Source organism: Myotis brandtii, unplaced genomic scaffold (genome assembly GCF_000412655.1).
Source record: "Myotis brandtii unplaced genomic scaffold, ASM41265v1 scaffold514, whole genome shotgun sequence".
NCBI classification, from domain to species: domain Eukaryota; kingdom Metazoa; phylum Chordata; class Mammalia; order Chiroptera; family Vespertilionidae; genus Myotis; species Myotis brandtii.
In genome coordinates, this window is record NW_005369591.1 from 948,464 (window position 1) to 954,723 (window position 6,260).

Genomic DNA, 6,260 nt, shown 5'->3' on the forward strand with positions numbered 1-6,260 from the left:
ACACACACACACACACACACACACACACACACACACACACAAAACAAAACAAGAAACGCCCAGAGTAAGTAGAAGGGAGGAAATCATAAAGATTATAATAGAAATAAATGACATAGAGACTTAAAAAAAAAACAAAAAAAAAAAAAAATCAATGAAGCCAAGAGCTGGTTCTTTGAAAAGATAAACAAGATCAATGAACCATTAGCCAGACTCATCAAGAAACAAAGAAAGAAGACCCAAATAAATAAAATCAGAAACAAAAGAGGAGAAGTAACAACTAACACCACAGAAATACAAAGGCTTGTAAGAAAAGACTATGAACAATTATATGCCAACAAGCAGAACAATCTGAATAAAATGGACAAATTTCTGGAAAAATAAAATCTCCCAAAACTGAATCAGGAAGAATCAGAAAACCTAAGGAGGACAATAACTACCAATGAAATTGAAGCAGTAATAAAAAAAAATTCCAGCAAACAAAAGCCCTGGTCTGGACAGCTTCACAGAGAAGTTTTACCACACACTTAAAGAAGAACTAAAACCTACCCTACTCAGACTATTCCAAAATTTCAAGAAGAACATTTCCAAGCTCTTTCTATGAAGCCAGCATTACTCTCAACCCCAAACCAGATAAAGACACTACAAAGTAAGAGAATTACAGGCCAATATTCCTGATGAATATAGATGCTAAAATCCTCAACAAAATATTAGCAAATTGCATCCAGCAATACTTTAAAAAGATTATACACCATGACCAAGTGGGATTTATTCCTGGGATGCAAGACTGCTACAATATTCACAAATCAATACATGTGATACATCACATAAATAAATTGAGAGATAAAAATCAAGTAATCATATCAATTGATGCAAAAAAAAGCATTTGACAAAATCCAACACCCTTTTTTGATAAAAACTCTCAGCAAAGTGGGACTAGAGGTCTCACAGCTCAAAAAAATAAAGGCCATATATGACAAATCTATAGCAAACATCATATTCAATGGGAAAATAACTAAAACCATTTCCCCTAAGAACAAGAACAAGATAGGGATACCCTCTTTCACTACTCTTGTTTACCATAGTACTGGAAGTCCTAGCCATAGCAGGACTCATATATAATCAGACAAAAATAAAAAAAAATGGCATTTAAATTGGCAAGAAGGAAGTAAAACACTCATTATTCGCAGATGACATGATACTGTTCATAGCAAACCCTAAAGACTCACCAGGAAGCTACTAGATTTAATAAATGAATTTGCCAGTGTAACAGGATACAAAAGTAACACCCAGAAATCAATGGCATTTTTTTACATTTTATTTTTTTCTTTATTGATAAAGGTATTGCATATGTGCCCTTATTTTTATACACCAATAATGAATTCTCAGAAAAACAAAGTAAAAAAATAATCCCATTTACCATTGCAACAAAAAATTAAGGTACTTAGGAATAAACTTAACAAAGGAGGTTAAAGATTTATACTTGGAAAACTACAGGATATTAAAAAAAAGAGATAGAGAAAGATATAAACAAGTGGAAGAATATACCATGTTCATAGATTGGTAGAATTACCATAATTAAAATGTCAATACTACGTAAAGCAATCTACAGATTCAATGCAATCTTATTTAAATACCAAGAGCATATTTCACTGATATAGAACACTTACTCCAAAAATGTATATGGAACCAAAAAAGATCCCAAATAGCTGCAGCAATCTTTAGAAAGAAGAACATAGAGGGATCATAAATACCAGATATCAAGTTATAATACAAAGCTACTGTAATCAAATAGCATGGTACTGGTACAAGAACAGGCATATAGATGAATTGAAAAGAACAGAGACACCAGAGATTGACCTAAGCCATTATGCTCAATTAATATTTTACATAGGAGGCAAGAACATACAATGGAGTCAAGACAGTCTCTTTAATAATGGTGTTGGGAAAATAAGACAGATACATGCAAAAAAAATGAAACTAGACCACCAATTTACACCATACACAAAAATAAACTCAAAATTGGTAAAAGGCCTAAATGTAAGTCATGAAATCATAGAAATCATAGAAGATACCATAGGCAGTAAAATCTCAAACATCTCCCACAGGTACATATCCTAGGGCAAAGGAAACTAAAGAGAAAATCAACAAAGAGACTACATCAAAATAAAAAGCTTCTGTACAGCAAAAGAAACCATCAACAAAATGAAAAGGGAGCCCACTGTATGGGAGAACATATTTGGCAATGACACATCTGATAAAGGTTTAATACCCAAAATATATAAGGAACTTATACAACTTAAGAAATGGAAGGCAAATAATCCAATTAAAAATGGCCAAAGAACCTAAATATTCTTGTATGCTTCTCCAAAGTGGACATACAAATGGCCAAGAATGATATGAAAAAATGCTCAAAGTCACTGATAATCAGAGAGATGCAAATTAAAATGACAGCGATGTTTCACCTTACACCTGTCAGAATGGCTAACATCAATAAATCACCAAATGGCAAGTGCTGGCGAGTATGTTGAGAAAAGGGAACCCTAGTACACTGCTGGTGGGAATGCAGACTTGTGCAGCCATTATGGAAAACTGTAAGGAATTTCCTCAAAAAATTAAATATGGAACTGCCATTTGACCCTGTGATTTCATTTCTAGGAATATATCCTAAGAAACCCTAAACACCAATCAGAAAGAATGTATGCACCCCTATGTTCATACCAGCACATTTTATAATAGCTGAGATCTGGAAACAGCCCAAGTGCCCATCAGTAGACATGTAGATAAAAAAGTTATGTTACATTTACACCATGGAATACTATACATCAGTAAAAAAGAAGGATCTGTTACAGATTGAGACAGCATGGAGAGATATGGAGAGTGTTATGCTAATTGAAATAAGCCATTCTGAGAAAGACAAGTATCACACAATGTCAGTCATATGTGGAATCTAATTAACAAAATCAACTGATGTTCAAAATAGATGCAGAGACATAGAAGCATAGAACAGAGTGGGTTGGCGGGAAGGTTGGTGTGTGGGAAGAAATCAATCAAAGAATTTATCTAAATATATGCATAATCCATGAAACCAGACAATATGGTGGTAAAGGCCTGCAGTGGGGGTGGGGATAGGCTAGAAGGGGTCAATGAGGAAAAATAGTGGACATATGTAATACTTTCAACAATATAATTTTTTTAAGAAAGAAAAATGTCAGTGCTTCCCTTATCATCTTTCATTGTTTTCCCACATGACATTGAATGGTATATAGTTCCAAAATAATTTTTTGAATATACATAGATACATCCATGCACATATAAACATCATGTATATTTTAAGCAAAAACTGTATCATGAAATACATGTCATTCTAAAACTAGATTTTCCAATGAATAATTTTCCATAAATATGTAAATTCTTAAATTACCTTAAAATTAAATTTCTTAAACAAGTAATATAGGTATAAAAATTTATGTAGAGCCCAGCTGGTGTTGCTCAGTGGTTGAATGTTGACCTATGAACCATGAGGTCAGGGTTCAATTCCTGATCAGGGCACATGCCTAGGTTGTGAGCTCGATCCCCAGTAGGGGGCATGCAGGAGGCAGCCTATCAATGATTCTCAGCATTGATGTTTTTATCTCTCTACCTCTCCTCTCTGAAGTAAATAAAAATATATTTGAAAGAATTATATAGATATGATATTCAAATTATTGCTTTTATATTCTTTTTTTAATTTTTAACTACGAAATGGAGAAGCAAAGCAAAAGCTGAAGCTTAAGCATTGTTCAGATGAAATCACATTAAATTGCAATTTAGGAGATTTATTTAAAATCCCAATATTTAAAACCAGATTGTGCTAGTTTTTGGACTAAGTTTCTCTACTTGACAAATATGGGATGGTGTTGGGAATACACTAGTATGGTTGATGTCTGATAACCTGTACTGTAGTACTTTCTGATTATGTAGTATAAGATAGACACATAATAATAATAGAGGTGATAGCAAAGGTAGAAAAAGTAAATTGTATTGTGCTTTATTAAAATATAATTTTAACTACTGCTACCCAAATCAGCATTATTCTACATAAGATGGAATTTTCTTTTTCTCTCATATATAATTCTAAGCTGGTGTGGTGATGCTAATCCTCAAAGTTGTCAGAGATATAAGCTCTTTATAGTCTATGTTCTGACATCCTCAACAGGAAGCTTCTATCTCATGGTCCAAGAAGGTTGTTCCAGCTCCTTGTTTACATGGCCACAGGCTGGCCAGCCAAGTAAATAAAATGGGAAACGGAATGCTGGCTCCCTCTCCTTAGAAGCACTAACCAAAAATTACATACACATGTTCTGATCTATTTCATTAGCCAGAACTTTATCACAGTTATACTTGACTTCAAGCAAAGATGGAATATAAAGCATTTCTCTGTGTTTAGTGGTGGGGGCGGGGGGGAGGAGGGAAATCTATGATGAGAATGAATATGGGGACAACTAATATTTCTGTCACAGATTGTATTATCATAAACAGTGTATAAAAGATTTTGAAATGCTTTAATCTTATTGGATAAAGGAATATCATAGGTAGCTAGAAATTGATATCTTTTAATACTAATAAAATGAATGATTGTATACAGTGAAATGGTGTGCCTAACAGATTCTTAGATTAAAAATTAGAATATCCTTTACCCTGTCATTTTATCTCATGTTAATTGCAGTTTAACTCTTCATCCTCTGTGTATGTCACTTTCCCTTCATTAGTAGAGTATAATTGTAACAAAATTGTAACCCTGACATTCCTTCCTCTTGGTTAAATCACATAACCTTCATTTTGTCTGAGTTTTCCCACCTGTTAAATACTGAGGACAGGGCCTGTGCTATTTCTGTAGATAAAGCATAGAAAACTAATACATAGGAAAAAATGATAAATATTAATAATTTAAAAGATGTGATGCATATGGTAAATGGTCATCATTACCAATTATTTATTGCCTACCATGAGCTGGGCACTCTCTTAGATATTTTAAATATATCTCATTTAATATAATATTCACAGCAACCATATGGTGCATTTCTCTATTTCAGCATAGAGGAAGCCGAGGCTCAAGAGAGGTCAGATGCTTTACCCAATGCCATTGTCACCATGCTCACGCTTTGCTCTTTCAAAGTTTTTTGGGGGGTATCATTTTACACTTTTAAGTAAGACTAGAATATTCATCTGAATTGTTTTACTGCAGTGAGTAACTGTATGAAATTATGTCAGATCCTCATGAAAGCAGATAACTAAATAGGAGCTTTTTCTAAGACTGGGGATACTAAACTCAAATACTTTGGTTCCTTCTCCTGAATGTCATCCTTGCCACACTATTTTAGTTCTCACTTAATGACTGAAAAGAGATATTCCTTAACATCCACTGCACTCATTTTTAACTTGAACTGTCATCCATCTTAGTCCACCCCTTTGTAAAGTGAGCATTGAGACCCAAGGATAGATCAGCATGTTTCTGGTTTGTTTGAGTAAATGTTGGGGCCTATAAAGACATGCAGATCAAATTCCCATTTCTGTGGAGAGTTACCTTGAAGGATGGGCATTGTGCACTGACAGGGAAATCTAGAGATGGTTTCATCATATATCCTATCTAATAATAGAGAAACATGGTAATTAACCACAACTTCGCTACCCTTCCCATTGGCTAATCAGCGAGATATGCAAATTAACTGCCAGCCAAGATGGCGGCTGGCAGCCAGGCAGCTTGAAGCGAACAGGAGGCTTGCTTGCTCCAGTGACGGAGGAAGCCAATGTTCCCCGCCTGCCGCTGCTGGGCTCTGAGCTTGCTCTCTAAGAAACATTGTTGCAATTATAGAAGGTAAACAAAGCCCAGAAACCTGCTTTCAGCAGCCGAGGTCTCAGACCTGCAGCCGAGTCTCAGAGATAAAGCCGGCTCTCAGCTCCAGTGACAGGCATAGAAGGTAAATAAATCCCAGAATTAAAAAAAAAATGTAAAAAAGGAGAGGTTGGGAGCTTCAGTCACCCACCAGCTTGAAAACGGCCCTCAGCCTCTCACCCAGACTGGCCAGGCACTGCAGTGGGGACCCCCACCCTGAAGGGGGTGTGACCAGCTGCAAACAGCCATCATCCCCTCGTCCAAGCTGGCCAGGCACCCAAGCGGGACCCCCACCCTGATCCAGGACACCCTTCAGGGCAAACCAGCTGGCCCCCACCCGTGCACCAGGCCTCTATCCTATATAGTAAAAGGGTAATATGCCTCCCAG